We start from the raw sequence: 27578 nt of genomic DNA, 5'->3' as shown, positions 1-27578 counted from the left end.
GATAAGGCCACATTCTGAGGTCCTGGGGGTTAGGACTTTGTGGGGGAAATAATTCAATCCAGAATAGCCCTTATTAGAATGGCCAAAATCTTCTGTTCTTCCGGAGATCTATTTGTCTAGTTTTCAATTAACAAAGAGTGAAAATGAAAAACCTTTTCTGACATTTTTGCTTGGAGTGCTGGATTTAAAAGTAAGTCATTTATGTTCGATACATTTCATTAAATGTTTGGCATGAATTTACAAGGAACTACTATTTATTTTAATCAGTTTCAGATTGCAATAGGTCATTTAAAATTCCACTAGAGATTATTGATGACATTAGTATTTTTAAAAAGCACATCTGATAGGATAAAATCTCTCTATTGCCAATTTTTTTATTCTTCTTTGATATATATACATTTTTTAATCTGGTAAATGTGTTAACCTCATTATCTCTTAGTGATTTCCTGATTTTGTAGTTTATGATTCAGATAATACTATTCATTCAGTGTGTCAGACTAATCAACTCATGCTCACTAAAAATAAATAAATTAAATTAAAAAACAAGAATAGAGAAAATAAAAAAGGCTGACCATACCAAATATGTGGGAATATAAATTGTACAACCACTTTGGAAAAACAGTTTAGAAGTTTCTTTACAGGTTATACATATTCCTACCATAGGACCCAGCTATTCCACTACTAGGTATTTACCTAAAAGTCATGAGAGTATACATCCATGCAAAGATTGTACAAGAATGTTCATAGTAGCTTTAGTCATGCTTTCCAAAAACTGGAAACAATCCATATCCATCAGCAGGTGACTGGACAAACTGTGGTATATCTATACAATGGAATACTACTCAGCAATAGAAGGGAATGTACAACTGAAACACAACTTGAATGGATTTTAAAATAATCATGCTGAGTAAAAGAAACCAGGCAAAAAATTAGTATGTAATATATGATCCCATTATGCACACCTCTAGAAAATGCAAACTAGACTACAGGGGGATAAAACGAATCAGAGGCTGATAGAGGACAAGAGAAAGATGGGCAGAAGAGAGGATTAAAAAAAGTACAAGGAAACTTTTGAAGGTGATGAGTCTGTTCATTACATTGACTATGGTCGTAGTTTCACAGGCGTATATATATATTTATATATATAAAGTCATAAAATTGAACACTTGAGAGAAGTTCAATCTCCTATACCTCAATAAAGCTGTAAAAAAAATTCTGACTTACTTAAAAGGGTATTATAGTTATCATAAATCTACAAAGTGCCGAGCAAAAAGCCAGATACACAGAAAGTATTCCCTGTAAACACGATAGCTGAAAAGAATACTAATTAAAAACTGTGAGTAAATTTTAAACTACCCTCAAAAAGTCTGCATTTATTAAGTATTTACTAGTCTGCGCAGGTACATAGCATAAACAAAAGTATAAGACAGACTAACATCAGCTTCTAAAAGCACCATTTACACAAAAATCACCTATTAAATGCAACTCATTTTTACCTGCTTTTTAAAATAGTTTCTCTAAAGATTCCTACCAGGTGACACTGCTAATATGATTCATTTAACATTTAAAAAATAAATCTCTGTAATCCATAACCTGAATTATATGCTTAGTTGCTTTATTACCACTATTACTATTATTATTATCCATTTAAACTACTTGGGCTTTCTCCCTGTTCCCTCTCTGAGGAAATTAAAATTAATATAGTTCTTTTTCTGCCAAATGAATACTTAACAAGTCAGTTTCTACAATTTTTACTTCTTGCACTTGTTCCACTCACCTGAAATGAGTACTTTGCCACCTTCCACTTATCCTCGGGCCCCATTCAAGTACTTCTTTAGCACATGCATTAGCAACCCAGTGTCAGTTTGGCTAGGTCATCTTAAAATACTTCTAAATGTGCAGTGACAGTTTAACCTTTATTTTATTCTAATCGCCTATAATTTAAAAATATTTGAAGCTATCTTCCCTTCCCAGAGCATCTATTAAGAAGCCAAAAGATTTTATAAATCAGTTAGTGACTTACTACAATTATTCTTATTCCAGCGTAGTTTCTCTATTAAAAAATAATCTTAGTGAATTTTATCTTCGGTCTTCCCATTTGACTTATGTGGTAGATTTTACAATGGCAACTTTACCAAATCTCAATTTACAAAATCTCTGGCATGTGATATAGCATAATAAAACTTTGACTTGAGATATTAACTAGGTGATAAAATGCTACGTAAGATTCATTTGTAAGGTGTAAACGGCTAGTTCTAACTTAATGCCCTGTAATTAGAGGGAAATATAAAACTCACGCCTGTGCCGTGAAGGAAAAAAAGGCAGAAGAACCAAGAAATTTGCCTTTTCATTATTCCAGCAGCCGGTATGATGACGTAAGATGGTGATCTTCTAAGTAGAAATCAGCAGAAAACCATTGCTCCTCCTGGGACATAGGATTCCCTATTCCTCTGTCAGGTCCCCAAAATCCAGGGCAAGGACAAAAGATCGCAACAACTCAGTGGAAATCAAATCTCAATCTGACACAAAATACAAGTTTTCTATCTGTCATTGTCTCTTCCCTTACCATCTCTCACCCACTTTAATTTGTTGTACAACTGACCTGACCTGACCTCTGCTCTTTTTTTTTTTAATGTTTATTTGTTATTGACAGACAGACACAGAGCGTGAACAGGGGAAGGGTAGAGAGAGGGGAAGACACAGACTCTGAAGTAGGCTCCAGGCTCTGAGCTGTCAGCACAGAGCCCGACGCAGGGCTCGAACTCACAAACTGTGAGATCATGACCTGAGCCAAAGTTGGTCGCGTAACCAACTGAGCCACCCAGGCGCCCCACCTGACCTCTGCTCTTAAATATTAGTGGCAGCAGCAACTTCCTTTAAGAGACAGACTCCAAAGAGAATGCTACTTAGCTCAAATAAAAGTGAAAGGATGGAGATTTTGTGTTCAATTATTCCATTCTCTTCTTAGACTAGAAGAAGCTGTCTTAGGGAGAGTATTTATATCATCAGACCTTTGATGCACCCCTCACTAGGAAGAATTTACACCCCAATGGAATCCCTACTCTCTCTCCTTAAACAAGCTTAAGGAGAATTCCAGTCTTCCCTTTATTTTACTAGCCTGGAAAATCTGTCTTTCCTATTCATTCAATATCTGCGTCATACTTCAGTATCCTGTCATGTAATGAACATGAGTAATACTCAAAAATAAGAACTAGACTCCAAGTTATATTTTTCTCTGCATGGATTATCTTGATATGAGTCATTCATCAATGTAGTAAGGCAAAATATCTGATATCTTGGTTTCATTGAAAAAATCAAGATGCTCTGGACTGAATTTGTCATTTGTTGCTCACTAAAGTGGGCAAATATAGTTCACGAAATGAATTTCTAATGTTGTCCTTCAGCAAAAACTCTACTCAGGAGAAATTTATAGTTCTAAAAAGCTGGAACTCTGTGATTTTACTTCATTATCTGTAAATGGGTACTAGAACACCTAGACTATTTTCCATAGGTATCTGAAAGAATGACCTATTATAACTTAGGGAGTAGGGAAGATAAGGAACAAGAAACACTAACATGCATCCAGGAATCCCAACCCATCTATATATCTCAAAACCAAATTCTCTAAGATCTCTTTTCTCAGGGTCAGTTCAATTCAAAGCGCAGCCAGGACGTTCCATGGGCTTATTGAATTGAATGACATACATGTTTTTTAAAGAAAGAAAGCATTTAAAAAATCATCGTATACAAAATGTAAAGACAAAAGACAAACAAAAAACAAATTCACAATATACGAGACTGAGAAAGCCTTAATATCCATATTACATCACAGAGTACAAAGACATCATTAAGCAAAAGATAAATACTTCCATATTAAATTAAGCAATGTAGGGGCACCTGGATCTGGATGGCTCAGTTGGTTAAGTGTCCAGCTCTTGATTTTGGCTCCAGTCATGATCTCAAGGTCATGAGATCCAGCCCTGCATCAGGCTCCACACTGGGAGAGGAACCTGCTTAAGATTCTCTCTTCATCTGCCTTTGCCCCTCCCCAGCTCTTGTGGGCTCTCTCTCTCTAGCTCTCTGTCTCTGTCTCTCAAAAAATAAAAAGATAAAATTTTCAAAAAGGTAAAATAGGCAATGTATATGAACTATCAACCTCACAAGACAAATCCTCAAGATATTTTTAAATGATCGCAGTAACAGAGGTTTGAAAATTAAAATAATAATAATATACTTTTCTCACTTGTCAAAGTGGAAAATATTTTTCCAATGATAATTCTCAGTGTTGGCAATGGAGTAGGAAGGAAGGCATTCTCATATGTTGCTGATCACAAGGCAGCTTGCTCTTCGTAGAAACAATGTTTATTTGTACGATGTGTATACTAATTTATATGATTGCAAATGTATACATATTTTAAAGGCAGGTATTATATATTTTAAATACATTTTAAATATTTTAAATATTTTAAATATATATACATAATATATAAATATATTATATATTTTAAATGCATATATTTATATAATGTATATTAATTTATATTATATATTATTATGCATGTATTTTAAAGCATAAACATTAAACTTATATGTATTATTATATATGTATATGCATATATATATGTGGATTTTTATATTACATGGTTATTTTTAAAGGCATATTTCTATTCCACTATTATTTTCTAACCAGCTAATTGAAGATATGCTGATCTAAGATTCTGGCTCTCCTAAAGTGGATGGCTTGCATGGTACATAGACAAGACTCTGGGGATTCTTCTCAGAATCTCTGATGCCATGTATGCTAACAGAGAATGAACAACGGACATCATTCTTCAACAAACCAACAAAACCAGATGTATTTTCAAGCATTACAGACACTCCCTCTACAGGCAGAGTAAATGGAATTTTCTTCCATTTGAATTTCTTCTTAGCAAAATAACGATTTAGAAGAAGTCAATTTTGCAATTTCCAGAAAAAAAAAGCCCACAAAATGATATCAGTGCATGCATAATATGTGAAAATCCAAAAATGAGGTCACTAAGGCATCTGTAGTTTCCTCCAACTGTATGTTGAAGGAAAACGGAGTGGCTTCCAATTCCTTCATTACCCACTTCAAATTACTAGAATAAATGTCAGCAATTCTGGAGTATATGACATCATTGTAAAAGACTGATTTTGTTCTCATTCTGCTCCAAGTTGCAAATAAGTGCCACCATTTCCAGCACAAATGGATTCGCCAAAGTCACTCATTATGTAAGGCTTCTTTTATTTGACATTACAAAAAGCAATTTTGTAGAATGGATCAAAAAGAATATGGATTGGAGAAAACTTTAGTCTTGGTCTTGGTAAAATTCCAGACTTTAAATTGAAACTTCTTCAGATCACATTTTTTATCTGTGTTTTTGACTGACCAATGTAAGGGGCTCATTGGTTCCAAGGGCTTTATGTTTCCATTGTATGAGTTTTTCCATAAAGAAGTAGCTTTTGTGGCCCATCACATTTAATGATAAAAGCAAAACAAGTGAATGCATCAGCTAAATTATGCATTCTTTTGCCTTGACATTTTCAGCATCACCTCAAGCACAATACAAATACAGACTGGTCTCCATAATATGATCTCCAAGTTGCACTTTTAAAAACCGTCTCAATGAGAAGCAATCATAGACATCATAACTTAGCAAAGTGTTGACTGATGGTTCTTGATTGTGTACTGAAGAATTCAATAACATACTTATGTAAAGTTAAACTATAACTTAAATAAAATAATACATTGTTAAAGATAATTTAACAAAGGAAATATTGAAAATTCCAGAAGGGAATAGGAAAATTTTTCACCTGGCGCAATATGTATCTGAGCTTATCCTGAGAAACAATAGAAACCGATAAAACCCATAGACTAAAGTCCAAAGTCCTCATCATTTTCTAACAACCCAAATGACCAAATGTTTATTGAACACCTACAGAGATAACACAGGCATCTATGTCAATTACAAAATTGAAGGACACGGCCCTTACCTTTGAAAAGTTGATAGTCCAGTGGTAGATACGAGTATCTAAAGAGATAATTTTAATATAATATGGTAACCACTAGGATAAAGGTAAGTAAAGTAACACAAAAGCCTCGAAAAGGAATATTTATCCCTCAAGAAAAATCTCCTTGAGGAGCTGATGCCTCAGCTAAGTCTTAAAAATGAAAAGATTTCTTTTATCTTTTCGTACTCAGACCAAAAAAAAAAAAAAATTACCTCATGTCTTCTTTAATAGGTAAGAAATTCAGATGCTAAATTATTAGACGTGTACTTTAAAACCATGCAATAGTAGAGGCTAAGCAGTGCCTTTAATATCTGGGCCCAGCACAGGGTGTGCCATCAAGAGGCTTGGCCCTGGAGGAGAAATGCAGTTTGAAAGGAATGTGCAATACAAACGGAATAAGAACCCGAACTAAGGCACATAAAAAAAAATTTTTAAGTGTATTTATTTGTTCTGAGAGAGTGAGCGAGAGCAGAGAGGGGCAGAGAGAGAGGGAGAGAGAGAATCTCAAGCAGGCTCTGCACTTGGGGCTCAGACTCACGAACCGTGAGACCATGACCTGAGCCAACTGAGCCACCCAGGCACCCCTGATGAGAAAAATATAAGAGAGAGTAGCATTTGGTAAGTAATTGGATATACAAAGAATTAAAAAAACAAAGGACACAAATTTGTCTCTCTGGGTGACCTGGAAAGAGACAGCGATGATACATCATTAATTAAAGACAGAGGTCTCATGATGCAAAGGCAACCACCTTTGGAGAAAGCTGCTAAGTCTAGTGAAAACGTGCAGGGCTACTTCATGAGATCAGTCAGCCTGAAGGAAGAGGGACAGTGATACTAGGAGCTTGAGGAGAAAAACATGACAGCTCAGGGAAAGTGATCCATGAAACAAGAGAAGAAAGTAGTGGTAAAAGCCCAACTAAAATTGGAGATCATCAATCTACAGTGTAATAAATGATTTCACCATTGCATGACTTTCTTCAGCAGCATTCCATGACCTAGAAGCAAAAGCACGTAGAACAAGTGCTGCTCAGAGAAATGGTGCCACGGAAAGGCAAAGAGGTAAATAAATCTACGTGCCCCAATTAGTTTCCAATTAGTAGCTCATTCAGTTCTCACCAAATCTGATCCTGATCAGACCTACACTTGTCAAGCCTCCTAGAACCTTCCACAGGCCCACAAACATGGCATCATTTTATAGTTGCAACATGAGTAGACATACTTGATGACGGCTCATTACGGTACTTTGTTTAAAATGTTACTTTTGTTCTTATAACAGCAAATAATAGCTTCAATAAGATTTATATATGTGTTCAATAATCTTCACCAGGAGTTCAACTCCATCCTTTGAGAATTCACTTCATCTTGTGAAATAGATTTTTATTTTGTTTCCATTTCAGGAAAAAGTAAGTCGAGACCCAAAGCAGTTAGCTAAGATCATTCCACTACCATTTGGTGGAGGAAGATTGAGGCTCAGGCTCTCTGAGTCTTACTCTTTCTGCTGCACCAAAGTAGAAATGCAAAGTAGGCAAAGGAGAGAGAAAGTGCCCGTTCCTGAAGAAGGTAAGAGTAAGATTTAGCAGATGTAAAGAAATGTCAGGTGAGTGTCAGATAAAAACAAGTTAGTAATCTGTGAGACGGGGCGGGGTTGATCATGACAAAATCCAGGATATGAGAGTGATAATGAGCAGTATTAGGAAGTGGAAGGTAAGGTTGCTGGCAGTATATTGAGTAACAAACTGATTTGGACATTAAGGTTGCTAAGTACTGAGTAGGAGATTAGAAAAAATATGAGAGAGTAATGTGAGCAGTAGCATGGTTACAATGTCCAAGCAAACCAATGGCAGGAAATAACTGAAATGCAAAAGGTATTGAAATATAGAGAATAGGCTAAGCCCTTTTGGGTTTACCAGAATAATAAAAGAAGGCAAGATAGATAGATAGATAGATAGATATTGATATAGAATATATAGTTATATAGCTAGAGAGTTATTTATACACATATATATTTCATAATTGTTAGATATATGTATAGTTAGATACAGTCTTATTTGAAGAAGCCACACTTCCACTGAAGGAGTAAAGAAAGTCTGAAGATGACAGAAAGTTTCAAGCAGTGAAGTAAAACTTACATTAAAAAAACAAATAGGGGCGCCTGGGTGGCTAGTTGGTTAAGCATCCAACCTTGGAGGCTCGGGTCATGATCTTATGGTTCCTGGATTCAAGCTCTGCGTCTGGCTCTATGCTGACAGCTCGGAGCCTGGAGCCTGCTTTGCATTCTGTGTCTCCCTCTCTCTCTGCCCCTCCCCTGCTCATGCTCTGCATCTTTATCTCTCAAAAGTAAACATTAAAAAAATTTTTTTAATAATAAAATAAAATAAAATAAAATAAAATAAAATAATAAAATAAACCATGGGAAAGGTTAAGTGAGAGAACAGGAATGGGTAGCCTATGAATGAAATTATTGGATGAGCTGAACTTGACTGAGTGTGTGTGGAGGAATCAGCAAAGAGGAAGACAAACCAGAGGGACAGCAATGAATGATGTCAGAGCTTGGAAAGCACAGAGGAAGAAAGGAATATTTTTGCAGTAGTTTAATTCCAAAGTAAGTACACTATCACAAGAGTAGTTAGGCAGAGACTCTCATAAAATTTCACATAAGGTGCTATCTGACTTTAATGAGCTCTCTTTGGTCATGTACTTTGTACTTTACAGCAAGATCAAGCATTTACCCCGCCTGTTTTGTTCTTAAATATATCGCACATTAGAAGCAAGGTGTGTGCTTACCAGGAACATGTGGTACATCAAACTCTAGTCTATGAATTTTTTATAGGCAGAGAAGAATTAAAAGATCAGATTAAATTCAGAGCAATAACTGAAACCCTGCTCAGAATTAATGGGCCTCATTATTTGAGTGAAGGTTTCAAGAGTAAATACTGCTCATTTCGCAGTCAGAGCACTGAACTGGTGACATTGCTCAAGCAATTCACTCATACTTTAATATGATATTTCATAATTATGATAAAATATTCTAGGTTGAAAATTATGTTTGGCCATTTATGTGCAAGTTTCATTTTGTGCAAGTTAATACAATTCATGACCTGGTATGCCTCAGGGCTTAAATATTTAAATGATGTTTAACATAATCTTTCCCAATGGATAAAACCCTTTTGGGAAAAAAAGCAAGATCTAAGTGATATTAAAAAATGTTTACTTAAATTTATATTTGCTTGATGCTTAGAATAAATGCTTCAATTCATTTTAAAATCTACTCTGTTCCTCTATGCTATTTTTTATTTTTAGTATATTTGCCATTTGAATTTCTCTGTGTTTTAAATAACCATATATCAATCTTTATTAACTATGGTAGGTCATTTGCAAAGATGACCTCTAATATTCACACATACTTGCAATGTTACTCTCTTCTCCCCCCATGGAGAAGTAAAGTTTTTTCTCCACCCTTTGAATCTGGCCTTGGCCATTTGACTTGCTTTGGCCAATGGGATATTAGCAAGCATGAGATGAACAAAGACTCAAAAAAATACTTGCACATTAGGGCATGTTCTCTTTTGACTCCATTTGGAACCCTAAGACCACGGTGTGAATAACCCTGAACTAGCCTACTGGATAGACCATTTGGAGTGGAGCAGAGAGCACCCCATCTGGATAGACTGCTAACCACCTCACTTGTGAGTGAGCCCATGTTAGGCAATTGAGTCCTAGTTAAGCCACCAGAAGACTACAACCAAGTGATTGACCCAGAAAAGGCCATCAGCCCAATTGAGCTCAAAAGTTGCCCAAATTGATGACTCATAGAATCATAAGAATATAAAATTATTTTAAGCCTATAAATTGCTATACAATTTGTTACACAGCAATACCTAACTAATACACTAATATACTTTTATCTTCTGAAAATAGGTAGCAATGGTTCATTTAAAGATGAGTGGTAAAGAAGAGAGGTGGTTAGCAAAGCAGTGCTTTAATTGGAAGAAAATGAAATAAAAGTATAGGTATTATGTTAATTTTCAGTCTCACCCAATTTCAACTTATACTACCACTGACGCTTTCCAGCAAATGCTTAGTCTTCTAAATAAGCTCACAGTATTCAAAAACTCTAGAAACATGTAACTTCCAAACGGTTTCCATTTAAGCTATCCTATTATTCTAATAATCTATTTGTTAAACACTATTGCCTGATTTGTTAATAGTGGAATGCTGGGAAGCAGCCTCAGTGCTGGATTAGTACATTGCTACATCCCTAAATTGATCACCAGATACCTGTCTCACTGTCGTTCACTTTTATCATGCACAGGAAAGGCTGCTGGGGGAGAAGTCTCCACCAAGAGTTAGACTGAGGTTAGGCCACGCTTTCACTAAACCCTGTACCACAAGATAAGTCAAAAATTCATTACTGGTCAGGATCTGTGACAAAGATATTTTTTTTAATTTATTTAATGTTTATTTATTTTTGAGAGAGAAACAGTGTGAACAAGGGAGGAGAAGAGAGGGAGGGAGACACACAGAATCCAAACCAGTCCCCAGGAGGGGAAGAGAGAGAGGGAGACACAGAATCTGAAACAGGTTCCAGGCTCTGATTTGTCAGCACAGAGCCTGACGCGGGGCTCAAACTCATAGACTGTCAGATCATGACCTGAGCCAAAGTTGGACGTTTAACTGACTGAGCCACCCAGGCACCCACGTGTGATAAGGATTTTTAACCAGGGATGGGCATGATAATCACCAGTGGACTTTTTTAAGCTACCAATTTTTTTTCCCATCTACTGGAAATTTTAATTCATTAAGCCTGAGATGAGGGTTGGGGGGGGTAACATCTGACTTGTTTTAACGTCACACATAATTGCCATTCACTCGGCTAACTAAGAATCACAAGTAAAAGCAAAGGAAAACATTAAAAACGTGATATAATTTGAGGGGTAACGAGGATTTTTTAATAATATAACCCCCTTTGGGCGCCTGAGCAGCCGTTCAGCCGGTTCAGCTCAGGTCATGATCTCGCATTCGTGAATCTGAGCCCCACATCGGCTCCTGTACTGACAGTGTGGAGCCCACTCCAGATCCTCTGTCTCCCTCTCTCTCTGCCCCTCCCCTGCTCATGGGCACACGCAATCTCTCTTTCTCAAAACAAACAAACATTTAAAAATAATAATGTCATTTATGATAATAAAAATATATAATAATGTAACTAATATAGTGCCTGAAGTTACATTGGCTTTTTTCTTTGGTTAAAAATATATTATCCATAAACAGGGCAGTTTATTCAAGGGAAAAGCCTTGCATCAAAAGACCTGGATTCTCTTGTAATTACTTATCTAACCTTGGTGGAGTCATGTAACCTCTCAGTTTCTTCCCTGGAAAAATAGGGAAAGAAATATCTGCTTTCTAGGTTACTGTGAATGTCAAATGAGATGCATGGGAAAGTATTTTGCAAAGTCTAAAATGTCATCTAAAATAAGGAATTACCACCTTTCAGGAGGAGAAGCCATTAACTTCTCAGAACAACCTCACTTATTTGAATCACTAGCCTATTACCTAATAAAATGATGAGACTAGGCATGGGTAACTTTGGATTGGGAGGGAGAAAACCTCTGAGGTGGAATAATATCCAGGAAGGAGGAACCAAGCTTTTCACCTCAAGGGGGAATCTTCCTCAAGTGGCTTGAGGACAATACAGATTAATGGAAGAGAGTAAGGAAGGTTCAAAAAAAATTTTAAAAAGCCAGACACAAGCATTCCCAACTTCCTGATTTAGCCTCAGATGAGCTCAACAAATGGCCCCAGATCAAAATGGTTCAGTGGCTTCATTTTATTCTTAAACGATGGGACAGACAGTGAGAGAAAGAATAAAATAAGATATACTTCCGAGTAATGCATTTGACTGGATATGTTTGATTTTATAGGCAGTTCTTCTCTTCATCTTTTTCCATTTGAAAATCAGGTTATATCCATTTTTCATATTTGGAAGCACAGACCTATAATAACAGAGTCAGAGGAGGAATTTTGCAAATACAGTAAAAATAAAACTGAATTGCTCTTCTAATTGCCTTGCAGACTTAGGTTATATGAATAATTATTCATAATCTTCTTTGATGCTGTAGTGAAATAAGTTTTTTTTTCTTTTGATGGCAATGAAATAGGTCCGTTCATTTATTGAGGTTATAATGATCAAAATGAAAACTTGAAAAATGATGGGCTCGGGCACTAGAGAGAAAAGAGTTTGAGTATTTAAAAATACTAAACAGTAAAATTAAGTTTTCTCACTTCAAGTTTTCAAAAATGTTGGATGAAGATGAATCCTGTGCACTTGGTTTATTTTTTATGTTAATATATTTTTATCCAACCCATTATATCCAAAATATTATTTCAATATGCAATCAATCTAAAAATTATTGAGATATTTTATATTCTTTTTTCACACTAAGTCTTCAAAATTCAGTGTGTATAGGCTTGCCGTGTATTTCAAATTGGATTAACCATACTGTGGGTGCTCAGTAGACACAATGATGCTACCATATTGGAAGAATAGCACAGATTTAGAATATAAGAATATTCTTGGGTGAAGTGACAATTTAGCAAAGAAATTCAGGCAATCTATATAATTGAGAGCTCAGAGGTATAGGGCAAGTAGAATAAGGACAAATGCCTCTACACTTGAGCTTGAAAGAGGGGTGGGTAGGGGAAAAGATAGTGAGCTTTGAGGGGATAAGGTGCTGTGCTGTCTGGCTAAGTTGAGCAGTCAATAGGAGATGAAAAGGAGGATTTTATGACTTTATGAAGTATTAAGGGTCCATGGGTCCTTTGCATAGGGTTAAAAAAAAAACCCCTCAAGGTTGTTATTTCATAATATTTAGGTTTGCATGGACCTCATTCTTTGTCGAGAGCATTGCTGTAGATTACAACCACAAGGGTTAAAGCTTGAAAACGTTAATAAATACTTTAAAGGAGGAGGGCTTTTAGTCAAAGTACTGGAGTGGGGGGTGGGCATTAAATCCCTAATCCATCCTTGTTTTCAGTTCCATCGAATATGGCAGTGAACACTTCCTGTTGCCTTCTCTACAATTACCCATTGGAAGAGAAGCAACTAATCTGAAGGGTGAGAGTCTGACACTCACTGGGGCTCTTACTTCTGGGGAAAGGGCCCAGATGTTCACAGCCACTGGTCGGTCCAGCTCTCTTCCTCAATGCTGTCGGCTGCAGCATGGGCTTTCCCTTTGTGTTCCTCCCATGCTTGCTCTTGCTCAGCCTCTCTCGGGTGGTGGTAACAGACATGAAATTCCAGTACAGCACAGTAACTGCTTTACTGAAGCCTTATTCAAAGTAGCATAAGAGCATAAAGGAAGGAGGAAGTCAGGGGTTTGGAAGTCATTCTTCACATCAGAGGGCTGTCTTTACTACTCATAACACCTTATGCCATTTTCTCATTCCACATTACTATGGAAATGTACTTTTCTCCCAGCTTTATTGAGATATAATTGACATATAATATTGTATGAGTTTAAAGTCTACAACTTAATGATTTGATATATGTATATGTTGCAAAATAATTACCACTAAAAACATTAGTTGACAGTTCCATCATCTCACGCAGTTACAAATTTTGTATGTGTGGTGAAAACTTTTAAAATCTTCTCTTAGCCACTTTCAAATATACAAGACATTGTTGTTAACTATAGTCACCACATCGTACATCATATCCCCAGAATTACTCATCTTACAACTGGAAGTCTGTACCTTCGACCACCTTCACCCATTCCACCACCTCTCACACCCTGATTTTGGCAATGACCATTCTATCTGTTTCTGAGTTTGGCTTTCTTAGACTACGCTCACATTATTTGTCTTTCTCTGACTTATATCATTTAACATAATGCTCTCAAGTTTTATCCATGTTGTTACAAATGGCAGGATTTCCTTTGGTTTTATGGTTGAATAATATTCCATTGTATATATAACCATTTTTCTTTATCTATTCATCTGTCAATGGACACAAGTTGTTCCCATGTCTTGGCTATTATAAATAACCCTGCAACGAACATGGGGGTGCAGATATCTCTTCAAGATAGTGACTTTATTTCTTTCGGATCTATATTCCAGTAGAATTGCTAACTTATATGGCAGTTCTATTTTTAATTATTTAAACATTTTTTAAAGTTCATTTATTTACTTTGAGAGAGAGGGAGGGAGGGAGGGAGAGAGGGAGGGAGGGAGAGAGAGAGAGAGAGAGAGAGAAAGAGAGAGAGAATATCCCAAGCAGGCTCCACGCTGTCAGCATGGAGCCCAATATGGGGTTCAAACTCACAAACTATGAGTTCATGATCTGAGCCAAAATCTAGAGTCAGAAGCTTAACCAACTGAGCCCAGGCACCCCTCTATTTTTAATTTTTTGAGGAACCTCCATACTGTTTTCCATAGTGGCTACACCAATTTACATTTCCACCAACAATGTAAAAGGATTCCCTTTTTCCCTACATCTTCCCAACCTTGTTACTTCTTGTCTTTTTGAGAATAGCCATCCTAACAGGTACAGCTCTGGTTCCTATAAGCCAGCTCTGGTTGCTATAAGAAGGGGGGCAGCCCTTCTCTGTTTCTATCTGATTCTCAATGGTCAAGGCCCGTGAGTGATTCCTCTGAAGAAATGTCCAAGTGGGCTCCCTGGAAAGTGCCTGACAATGATGGGAAGGTGGATGTTCACCTTGGGCTCTTTGTTCTCTGCTGTAGAAACCTTAAGTCCAGGGGCCCCTTGATGCAGCACAATGCAGTCCTGGAAGAGGGGCAACAAAGTCAGACTGTAGCCTCTCCTATTATCCTTCTAATGCAGTCCTTCCAGATTTCTGTGATGGGGGAGGGGGTTTGCTTCAGACCATACCTGGGTTTCTGGGATTTCACAATGGTGTCCTATCACTGGATAGTGGCTAGTTGGTCTTCTTGTGAGGATAAGTTGGGAACAGCCCATGTCACCCTCTTGCTCTGTTTCCACTGAAAAAATGAGATGTTTATTTGGGGTAAATATGAAATTTTCTATTTTCTAAAATAAAAAAGCAAAAATTATATTTCTTTCTTCTAAAAGAAGTTCATAGCAATGCTGAACATTTTTCAAATAAGCAAAAAAAACTGTTCACTCACCTTATGAAGAAATATTTTTCCTCCATACATTTTTATCCTATAAACTATCAAAATATGCCTTTTTTACCCTTTCTCTCCATTCCTACAAATGGACACAATGGCATATATTCTTTTCTTCATGGGATACAGTTAAGGGCGATAGCAAAAGGTACCTGATAGTAATGTCCAGCTGGACAAGGACTGAGACTTGAGATGTTACCTGGCCAAGTGTTTTTCTTCGCTGCTAGATGTTCTACAAATACGTGTTGCTTTATATGTCTTGAGTCTCTGCCTAGGTGTCTATTATAACCTGGGGTCATCAAACCAAGCATAATAAACAGACAAGTTAACAATCAATCACAATATAGTCTGATAGATACTTTCATAAAAGTATTATAAAAGTGCAGCAATATGACAACACATCATAAGGGCAGTCAGGGGCATGTTGGTGCACTACGTCCATTGAAGGAGGTGCTAGAAGTCTTCTATTGCTGTGAAACAAATTACCACAAGCTTAGTGGCTTAAAACAACACGTAATGATTATCTCAGTTTCTGGGGGTCAAAGTCCTGGCTCAGCTTAGCTGGGCCCTCTACTCGGTGTCTTATCAGGCTGAAATCCTGACATTGGCTGACTTGCCTTCTCATCTGGAGTTCAGGGTGCCTTCCAAGCTCATGTGGTTATTGGCAGAATTCAGTTCCTTGTGGATGTAGGACCGAGGTCCCTGTTCTCTTGCTGGCTGTCAGCCCAGGGCTGCCCTCATCTCCTAGAGGCCGCCTGCAAGGCGGTGGCTACCCAGGCCTCTCACCAGCCTTCTCAGATGGGGCGGTGTGAAAATAAGTAAAGAAAACCTTACTTAAAATGGAGTCAGAGCCCTGATGGGGGAGATTTCATGCAACTACAACTCATGGCAGCCTGCTTAACCAGTAGGATGAGGTAAGATAATAATTTTGACCAGGGAGAACATTTTTCACATAGGAATTTTATCTCCTGCTTTTAAGGAAAAGAAGGAAGATCCCTCTCTGCCTGGCAACACACAGGAACCACAGCTTGCTGCCAGTGAGAAACCTCCACAACCACCAACGTTCATTCTTCTCCAGTGAACTAGTTCACATCAACCCTCCCCCACTTTCCTCTTAAAGTCTAAGAATAGCTGAACTTCCCTTTGTTTCTTCAGACTTGCCTGCAGCCCACCATAGCTGGCTTGTCCCAAAATTGCAATTCCTCTGCCATTCCAGAATAAACTTATTTTTTTTTTACTTCTATAAAATGTTTTTCGCTCTATTCAAAGTCACAAACAGTTTACTTCGTCAAAACCAACAAGACAATCTCTCTCCAGTCTGCTAAGGCAGGGTCTCCTATAACTTAAGGTAACCACAGGAGTAACTCTTCCATTCCTTCTCCGTATTTTATTGGCCAGAAGCAAGCCACAAGTTCTGCCTGCACTTCAGAGGAGAGAGTTACACAGAAGCATGACTCATTTGGAGGTCTTTTTAGGATGTGTCTGCCACGAGATGACACACAAATTTCATAAAGATGATGTCTGAGATGAGTGTTGTAGGTTGCCTTCGATTGGACGACAGGGGAGTGAGTGGGGAAAGACATTCCGAGCAAGTTGAAAAGCCTTAGCAACAGAGCAGAGGAGGGAAGGCACCAAACACATTCTGAAATAGGAATTAGTCCTTAGAATGGAATAAAAGGACCTCTGTTCTTTCTACTTGGGGTGAATTTTGAGGAATTCCCAAAAAGAAGGCAGAGTTTCTGCCAACCCATGTGATGTCTTTGTGTGGATTAGATAAAGACACCCCTTCTCCCGGTGTGTACCCACCACACCCTAGACAGCCCGGTGCGTGGATGGCTGCGGCTGGACTTCATCCCTCATCCCCTCTTCCCAGTGGACGGGCTGCCCAGTTGTCTGCAGTGGTCTTGGGGGAAGAACTGTAGAGGAATTTGGGAAGTGGGTAACCTGGTGCTAGTTCCATCATGTAGATTCTTCCCCAGCTGCCTGGCCACAGACCCCTGGGGAACTCTCTGGTGTGGCTCCTTCCAGGCTTTCCACAGGCACCCAGAAGCCGGGCTAACCCTGGGGCACATTTCAAAACTGGCAGAGCCGAGTGAGGAGAGGGATGGCAGTGGGGATACAGAGAACGGACACAAGAAGGAAAGTGAATTTAAAATTAAAGAATGGAAAACTAAAGTTCTGGAGATTATTTCACTTTTTTTTTTATAAAGGGGCAATTTTCTCCAGGCCTTTGTAGCTCAAAACACAATTGTTTCAAAACAAGTTGGGTATCATATATTTGAATATTCATTAACAAAAATGATTTCAGATCTAACTCTGCACATGGGATTAAGGACCAAAAACATTTTTATTTTTCCAAAAAAAAAATAATAATAACACTATCAAGTACCTATCATATGCTAGGCACTAAACTTTATAAGCGTTGCTTTGACTAATCCTTATATCCTTGAAAAATAATTATTAATATACGTATCTTACGGATAAGGAAATTGAGATGCCAGGATATGAGGTCCAACTCAAGGGGTTCCATTCCCATGTATTTCATGTGAACCGTGAAGAGTTCACATGAAACAGTTGTACAGCCTGCTCAGGTCAAGTGTACCCATTTAAATGGAAAAGGAAACCCTGGTCCTTTGGCTCATTCTTTGTACTACACTAAAAAGTAAATGTTCATTGCTTCAGAATTTTGGGGAATTTAACTTTTCTGATTTGAGCTGTAATTTACAGTTACATAATTATTAGGTATCTATGGAGCCCTTACCACATGCCAACACAGTATTTGGTGTTCTACATGTTCTTTCACCTAATCTTCATAGCTTTCTGCTACAGATACTATCAAAGTCCCCATTTCACATACAAGGAGGCTGAGATGACAGGTTAATAAAGCTGCCCGTGATAATCAGGCAGTAATTGGTGGATTCAATATTGAACCCAGGTAATCCTTGACTGATTGTGCAAAGCTAATCTGAGAAACTATGGGGGACATCACACACTTCTCAGGTTGACGTCCCCACAGTAGTTAATCTGAAAGTATCTTCACATTTATCTCTTTCCTATTTAAACTGTCATGCTACTTTGCAATGATTTATCATCACACATCAGATTTTATAGTCACCTCCACACAAATCCAGGGCTGATTAATTAACTAAAATTGGAAGACATTTTGGTGATGAAAAGTGCTAAGCATTGCTATGAATAATAATTAGTATGCTACTCCAACTAAATTGTGTATGTCCGCATTGGGAATCAATCTGCAGGAGGAGGGTCCGACCTCAGATGGCCGAACTAGATAAGATGGATTAGTCAGAGCAACAGAAGTGACTCCAAGAGATATTAGCAGGAAAATCAAAAATAAACAACAACAACAACAACAACAACAACAAAAAGCCTCACCGAACACTTAGTATATGCCATGCACATTCAGGATCCTCAAGACACAATGTTGAACACGACAGAGCTGGCGCCTGCCTCGGGGCGTCTTACAGTCCAGAACACAGCAGACATGAGTGATGGTCCCAGCACAGTGGTCCACTGTGTTGAGAAAGTCTTGCAGGCTCCAATAGAAAGCAAGTACATGGCCAGGGTCGCTGAGATTCAGAGCCCGCTCTCCAGTCCCTACAAGGGTTGGGATGGGGTGAAGTGTGGTTGCAGTCTTAGAAGGGAACCAGGCAGGACAGGCAAGGCTTTCCCTGGGATTCTGCAACAGAAATAAGGCAGTGACCTGCCCACAGGAAGTAGGCAAGAGCTTGGCTACTAGAAACAAATTAGGGCCTGATCATCAGGAAGAGTAAAATAAAGTTAGTCTTCAGGTCTGGAATTTTATAAAGCTCTCTGCGGCCTTCCAGAAACAGAAGTGAACCCAGAGGCTGAGGTACACTGTCAGTCCATCTTCTCCAGGGCAGTGACTGCTGCTGTGGGAACCAGGGAGCCATGAAGGGAGAGAGTCCAATAAGCCACCCCACTTTCCCGTGCTGCTTTCCTTCGAAGACGGCCCACAACATTTATGTAGCTATAATGAGAGATCCCGCCACCAGAAGTCCCAAATTGGAAGTTACCCAAATGATAGTCACACATAGGGCTTTCCCCTTCCCTACCAAAGAAACCTTTTCTGAGCATGAATTAGATAGAATTCTCACAAGCTTTCTTGCCCAGTAATTCTGCCAGGAAGTAATTGCTTCCTTCATTTCTGGAAGCTGGACTCCCAGTACTTGTTCTAAGCAGTGAATTTACTCTAAAAAAGGAAGCAATCCTGAAGCAGGTGTGCATGCAGATACGCGGTCTTGGATTTCAGGAGGCCCCTGTGACCCACTCAGTTCTCTTATTTGAATTCTTATTGGGGAGTCAATTTCTTCCGAGGTGCCATTTCATCCATATCTAATTCTATGACTAATCCCCTTCTATACTGCATAAGGCAACTGTATTTCTTCACTTTTGCCTTATTCTCGATAGTTTTTCAGGTGTGATAGGGGATCATTTTCCTTCTGTGATGCCAGTGGTGACAGACACAAACTACATTTATTTGATCAAGCAAATTAGAACAACCGCCTTTTGCAGTGAGAAGCAATATTTTTTCAAAGAATGAGATTTTATTTTTATTATTTTTTTAATGTTTATTTTTGAGAGAGAAAGACAGAGTGTGAACACAGCATCTGTGCTAAGCTGTCAGCACAGAGCCCAACATGGGGCTCGGACCCACAAACCATGTGATCGTGACCTGAGCCAAAGTCAGATGCTCAACCCACTGAGCCACCCAGGCACCCTCCAAAGAATGAGATTTTAAAACAGGATGTTTCAAGTGTCGTTTCCCCCATTTTCTTTAAAGACATTTCTTCTCAAGAGGGTAATTACAAACAATAAACTCCTTTGCATCTAAGCTTCAACCCAGACCTAGGTGTTGCCAAAGCTATCGTTCAAAACATGTATAAAAAAAGCTAAGTGACTCTTCTGTGAGCATATGGTAAATATTCAAGAGTCAAGTATTCTACACAACTCCTGACGACCAATAACTTACAAGGTTCTTTCTTATAGTTCAGAGTTTTTAATCAACAAAACAGATCAGAGTTATGATGTCCAATTGGCATTGACATGCTCATGTTTATACACCTGGACCCTGACCACAGCCCAGATCTCCTGACCATGAGTTCATATTCCTTTCTGAAGTGTAAATGTTCAAAAACTATTATCTAAAATACACAGAGGTATCTATCTGTATCTCCCAAAGGCCCCACCTCCTAATACCATCACCCTTAGGGGTTAGGATTCAACACATGAATTTGGGAGAGGGAGGGCACACTCCAACTATAGAACAGTCCTTTGCAATCTTCTTGCTAGGCTTGTTAACATTCTTCATATGTGAATCTCCTTATTACCATAAAAGAATTTCAAAGAAATCCAGACTTACAGACACAGATAGAAATTCGGAGTAGTACAAGAAGTTGTTTGTATTAAAATAGAGAAAAAAAAAAAAGCATGGCAGTGAGATAAATTGCTGTTATCCTTAGAGTGGCTGAGAAAGGTGAAGTTATCTCTTGATAAAAATTCACCCTGAAGTTACTGGGTTCTTTCCAAGAATGCTTATTAAGTTGGAAATGTTTAATATCAAAATAGACCTTTAAGGACACCCAAAAGTAGGCTAAAACTCTTGATTTTCTTCCTCACCCATCTAGTGCTTCTCAGGTTTCAAACTGGAAAGGCTCATCAGCAAAGACTCCTTGCCACAGAAGGTGACCAAAGAGTACAAAGCTGTCCGGCTCTTAACCACTCCACCATCCCACTTCTCATTGTGCTGTGTAAGTAAGCACACACAAACACATCCACACACAATGTGACTTTCACATGCCAGTCACCGCGGTAAGGACTTTGGCATGGTATTTCACTGTGTCGCCATTGTAAGTGAGGCATAATTTCATTATTTTTATTTCTATTTTTCCTAGCAAAATTTTCCTAATTTTAGAAATACAAATTTGAGATCTATTAAACTCTCTCTCATCTCTCATCTCATAAATGAGATGGGTTCTATAACTGGGTAGGTAATTAGGCTTTTTTAAAGAGTTAAAGAGGACACTGCCCACAAGAATAAAAATCAATGAGAGTAAAGACCTGACAAAGAAGAAACTTGTACGTCCAAAGTCCATAGATGAGAGTAATTCAAGACCCTAGAATAATGAGGCCATGGAGGCAGTTTCCAACAAGATTTAGGAATAAATAGCTCTGCAAAAGGCTTTGCCATAAACTTCAGAGAAAATAAATCTATAAATAATTTCATTTTCATGCTTGAAAGTGTAAGTATTTGGAAGTACAAGGTTGTCGAATTTCTATTAAAAATCAGATATAGATAACCTCAGATGATGAGTGATCGTAAAACACAGCTTTGCAGTTCTGAACCATGATTGAAAACAATCATTGTTCTCTCCCTTTCTCTCTCTCTCTCTCTTTCTCTCTCTCTCTCTCTCTCTCACACACACACACACACACACACACTTGCACACTAACACACAAAATGTAGTTTGCATTTTTATCCTATTTTCCAATATTCATAGGGTAATCACTGGTCACATTCCTGCATCACCCTGTTTTGTGCTTTCGTTCTATTCTATTTTTTTTTAAGTTGATTTATTTATGAGAGATAGAGACAGCATGAGTGGAGGAAGAGCAGGGGGAGGGGCAGAGAGAGAGGGAGAAGGAGGCTCCAGGCTCTGAGCTGTCAGCACAGAGCCCAACGTGGGGCTCGAACCCAAGAACTGTGAAATCATGACCTGAGCCGAAGTCGGACGCTTAACCAACTGAGCCACCCAGGCACCCCTAATTTCTTTTCTTTAAATAAAAGTCACAAAAGTTACGTTAAGGTATTATTTGGACACACAAAAGAGCAATCTTTAAAATGTCTACACAGACTTTGAGAAATGCTAAACTATGTGAGCACCTTTTGAGACAACAAATCCCTTCCTACTATGTGAGTTGCCTTCCTCCTACATGCAAGGCATTTAGGAGAGTGCATGGCTCATAGTAAATGCTCTGCAAGCATTTGTTGCTATTGTTGTTGTTTTTTATCCTCCCCAGCACCTCCTCCTCCTACTCCTCCTCTTCCTCTAAAACTTGCCTCACTGCAATCTTCAATAATGGACTCTTGCAGCCATCACCCTGCCTCTTCCTTGGCCACAGATGGTTGAACCAGGAGTGGAAACCTGACTCGAGCCACTCAGATTTCCTCTCCCAGGAATTTATTTGGTGATTCCGCATTGTCTCTGTTAGCATCAAGCCGAGTGGATAGATAGGGGTCTGGGAAAGCCATTTTACAATATGTGCACAAGTAAGTCAACCTGCTAAGTGAGAGGAAAATGAAGGAGCTGAGAGAGAAAGAGAGCAGAAATATCTTGTGGACCCATAGGAGGGGAGACAAAGAGAGTTAGAATGCTGTGAATTGGAATGACTTTCCATTTCTGGTTCCAGCTCTTTGTGAGCTGTGACTTCACTTCTTTCACTAGGTTGGTGTTACTTTCAACATGTTTCCATTGTTGCTTAAATTAATATGAATGGATTTTGATAAATGGCAAAAGTGATTGCTGATTATAACAAGAATACACTTCAAAATAAAAGGTGGCTAAGAAAATTTGAGGAGAAGCCACAAGACCCACATTCTAATTCACTTATTTTAGGAGAAAACACAAAAGTAATTTTAGATTGAAGTTGTTCTTATAATGTATTTGATAGGAATGATTCTACTTTGAGAGCCATTGAGTATACTCTAGTAGTTTGAGATTTAGATCTGTATACTTTCTTAATGGCTTTCTGGAACATTTTTGGGGGGTAAGCAGTGCTACTGTAATGCACAAAATTATATCTTGGTGTACTGAAAGCATTAAAGAGCTTCTTTTATTAACCGACTTTCTACTAAGAAATGACTGGGGTACTGGTCAAAAGACAGAATTCTAACAAAGACTGCAAATACCTGATACTATTGATGCAACCGTGGGAAGTATTAATATAAATTTTAAAGCAATAAGTTCTTCAGGGAAGCATATATAAACTGGGGAAAAAATAAAATATCTTCTGCTTCTTCTAGAGTTACTAATAGTTTTTGGTGTCAGTACTGGTAATTACAAACAAACCACGTGAGCCTGTCCCCAAGCATGCCCATCGCAGGTATCCCATTTCCTTGGATTTTATCCCATCACAGGTATCCCATTTCCTTGGATTTTATTTGTCTTACAAGTCATCATTTGCATACACGGAGCTCTTCTCAACAAATATGCATGAATCCAAAATGGACTAAGTGCTATATTTTCCTCAGATTTTGTTAAATGCCATTGTCTGACTCACAAATCCTTAGTCTGGTGTAGCTGAATTCCCTGTCTCTTGTAAGAATTCTTCTTATGAATGGTTTGGGATTTGAAGTGTGAAAACATATACTTGTGCTATGGCTATAAATGGTGAGACTGATGTTTATTATGAATTTACAATAAAAATATTTTCCCATTGCACGTGCATGCACACACACACACACACACACACACACAGCATCTTGATTTACATGCAATTCTTCCATGCTGAGGGCCAGGCTGTAAAAGTTCTTCTTTCCACCTCACCCTAAGTAAAGATCTCCTAGCCTCCCTTTCTTCTACACATGTGCACCTGCTCTGACAGTCCACCACCACCTCCTATGCTTCTCCAACATCCCCTTCCTGTAGCCTCTACCACCAACCTTTGGGATCCCCTGGTCAGCCCTTCATCCAGGCCTGCTGGAGACCTCTTCCCAAACTGTAGAAACTGGATCAGTGACCTGATGAAGGGTCTCCGCTCATACTTCTGTGTATTCAGGAAAGGAGAGAGGAAAGAGAAGTTACAGATATCTCAAGTTAGAATTCTGAATGTATCTTCCAGTGGAAGCAATAATAGAAATGATATTACATGTGTAACATAATTGATATTATTCTTCGGGTTTCTTTCATTCATTTACTTATGCACCAAAATGTTTTTTTGTTATCTACTATATTTCAGGTACCACTTACGAGTCCAGGGAAATGTCCATAACAAATAGATAAAATTATGGGTTTTTTATGGATTGGTCTTAATACATAAACATGATGAATAACATTGATCCTATAGGAAATCGTGCACTGAGTTCATAATAATCTCACAGAATGCAACCATCCCATCAGTCAGCTGAAGAATTACTATATATATCTATATCTATACATGTATAAATACTAATTTCTTAGTCAAAATCTTAAAAGCCTATGTATTCATTCATAGACACATAGCTAAATAAATATGCATGCTTAGTCTCCATTTACTATACCATAGAAACTGGTTTCCAGACCTCGAATCACTGAAAGTGATTTCTTCTCATTATTCCCCAAAATATCACATCAAATTTCTAACATATATTTTAAGTCTAAAATAAAGTTCCAAATCCAAAAAATTGTTTAGGTTTCCACCTGGATAAAGCATAGCTGCTAAGGATGTATGCTTTGGAATCAGACCTACTTCCAAATCTTAGTACTTTTGTCACTCTGTGCAAGTTACAAAACTCTTAGCCCTTAAATTTCAGAACTGTAATGAGGATAATGGTACATGTCATATAAGATTAACATGAGTATTAAATGAAATTAAGCAGTGTATACATTAGGCCCACCATGCCTAGTACAAGATAAGTACTCAAAAACTTATACTTATTAATATAAAATGGCTATACTTCATCTATCTCATGAGCCAAAGAATTAGTTGAAGAATTCGAAAAGAATTAGCTGACTTCAAAGCCCTTGAGAAACAATAGGCTACCATGTCCTCTTCTGATGAGAGTATATTTAGAAGGTGAAAGTACAACAAATCACATTTTGTAGACAGGTGTTCAATTATATTTTTCTTTCTATCTTTGTTTCTTTTGCTTTTATCATGCCCCATGGTACGTGTTCAAATATTCCCATCTACCATGCTAAGGAAGCAACTATAGTAATTCCATTAATACAAATACATCAGCCTGGTAAGTCATATGAACACTCCAACCAAACTCCAAAGGAGCAACTGAAGGTGATTTTTTAAAATTACATCTCTGAATCCATCTGACCAAACCTAGGGGGCAGAAATGGATCAAATGATGTATGAACGGGCAGGTAACCGTTACCCATAAATAATTTCCTTTCAAGACTTAGAAATGACATTGATTGAGAAATGACATGCTATTTCTCACATGAGCTATTAGCTAGACATCTCTTTAACATTCCTTTTTTCCGCCTATCTCCCCAGGGGAGCATTTTAATATACAATGCTAGTCTGGAATGGGCATTTGTTCAGAAGGAGAAATACAGTTACAAGTAGCTCTTCCTGAACAGCTTCTCCGGTGAGGAAACAGCTCATATGCCTTTGTCCCAGGCATCCATCCTCCAATTAGGATGCATCCTCCAGTTAGCGGAGAATTAAAACCATCCTTTTCCCAGTAATAAAAGTCCTTCTAATCCCAAGTGGGAGGCGCAGGGGGAAAGGGGGGTTAATTAAAAGTTAAAAGCCTCAGGCAGAAAGTAAGTCCACATGACCACATCGTTGAGAACTATACCGTCTAATTTTTTTTTATGTTTATTTATTTTTGAGAAAGAAAGTCAGAGTGTGAGCAGGGGAGAGGCAGAGAGAGAGGGAGACGCAGAATCCAAAGCAGGCTCCACGGTCAGCACAGAGCCTGATGCAAGGCTTGAACTCACAGACTGTGAGATCATGACCTAAGCCAAAGTCGGAAGTTCTACTGAATGAGCCACCCAGGTGCCCCGACAAGTATGCCATCTAATCAAGCAATGCAGGTGCTGGAGGTGAGGATTCACCCAAAGAAGGAAACATTGGCTTACATGGGAAAACTTTCAGATAATAAATAGATAATTCAAAGTTTTTCTGTTTTCTGGCCTTAAGTATGAAATGCAGAGCTGCTTCTTCACTAGAACCTAAAGAATTCATTATCCTTGGGCTGTGACTCACACGTGTAATTTTCTTTCCTTATTTGCATCTATTCAACCAGATGTGCAGGTCTTCTAGTGCTACTTTGGAAATAAGAATGAAAACAGGACCCCTGGGTGGCTCAGTCGGTTAAACGTCCAACTTTGGCCCAGGTCATGATCTCACAGTTTGGGAGTTCAAGGCCCACATGAGGCTTTCTGCTGTCAGCACAGAGCCCACTTTGGAGCCTATGACTCTCTCTCTGCCCCTCCCCGTGCTTTCACATGCTCTCTCTCTCCCTCTCTCTTAAAAATAAATAAACATTTAAGAATTAAAACAAACAAGGCTAATAATAATCAAGAGGTAGACATAAAATAAATATAACTGTTTTATCTTGCCCTCATTGTTTCTTTACATCTTGTTTTTGAAGAATCCAACTCCACGTATGTATCTTTGCAAATGCTGTGCATAGATCAGTAAACTTTATATTGAAAATACATTGAAATGGTCTCTATATATCTATCTGTCTCTCTCATTAGACTATAAGTTCCTAGTTACAGAATCTATGACTTATACGTCTTTGTAGTATGGCATAGGATAGTGTCTTGGAAATTTTGCCTCAGTTTTTAACCTGTTTACATTTAGATAAGACCTAACATGAAACAAACGTAGCCAAATTCAAGGATGAGTTTGAGTAGGCATTATTTGAAATGAAGGCAGTTTGTGTCTGTCAAATACTAAAGAGAACTTCTAGCTCTAAAACCGGAAATATTTGTATGAACTTTTGACCTTTAAAAATATATTCTTTTACAAAAACAAAGACGGCATTGCAAATTAGTGAGGAAAAGATAGACATTTCTAATTTTAGCATATGTGCTGCCGAAGCGAGCACAAGATAGACATTTCTAAATGACATTGGAATAAAGGATAGCCATGTGGAAAAAGAAATTTCATTTCGCCCTAACACCACAAACATCTGAGATCTCAAATACAAAAAATTAAAGTAAGGAAATTATACAATAGAAAAATAAAATCAGGATAAGTTTCTTTACAACTTGGGAGTTGGGAAAATATACCTTATTCACAACTTAGAAACAATAAAAGAAAAAATAAGTTTGACTACACTAAAATAAAAAAAAGTTATATAAGAAAAAATATCATAAATAAAAAGGACAAACTAAGAAAAGATATTTATAACTTATAGACATAGTGGTGATATTTTTATAACATGAAGATATCCTAAAATTTGAGGCAAAAAACTCTACAACAAACAAATAGAAACAACCAATGTGAACGAACAATATACAGAAGAATGAAACATATGACAAGATGCTCAACACCATCCATACGTTAAAATTTTATTAAGATCTCACTTCCAATTGGCAAAAATGCAATATGTTGGCAATGTATTATTTTATTTTAATGGAACAACCCCATGATAGGTGAGAATACAAATAGAGGTAACAACAATAAAGGATGATTCG

The 27578-nt window shown here is 37.9% G+C and overlaps 1 long non-coding RNA gene across 4 annotated transcripts in view; it reads left to right on the top strand.

Moving 5' to 3' along the window:
- Positions 1–26938, top strand: part of LOC128312881 (uncharacterized) — a 139704-nt gene extending 112766 nt beyond the window's left edge. For all 4 annotated transcript variants that reach the window (XR_008292789.1, XR_008292788.1, XR_008292790.1 and 1 more), the window contains 3 exons: positions 7431–7593; positions 20841–23316; positions 23351–26938. This is a non-coding gene — a long non-coding RNA (uncharacterized LOC128312881). The remainder of the gene's footprint in view (positions 1–7430; positions 7594–20840; positions 23317–23350) is intronic.
- The last annotated feature ends 640 nt before the right edge of the window (positions 26939–27578 follow it).

This window comes from Acinonyx jubatus, chromosome F2 (assembly GCF_027475565.1).
Source record: "Acinonyx jubatus isolate Ajub_Pintada_27869175 chromosome F2, VMU_Ajub_asm_v1.0, whole genome shotgun sequence".
Classification (NCBI taxonomy): domain Eukaryota; kingdom Metazoa; phylum Chordata; class Mammalia; order Carnivora; family Felidae; genus Acinonyx; species Acinonyx jubatus.
Note: the sequence above shows the minus strand (reverse complement) of the source record. Positions and strands in the feature narration are given on the sequence as shown.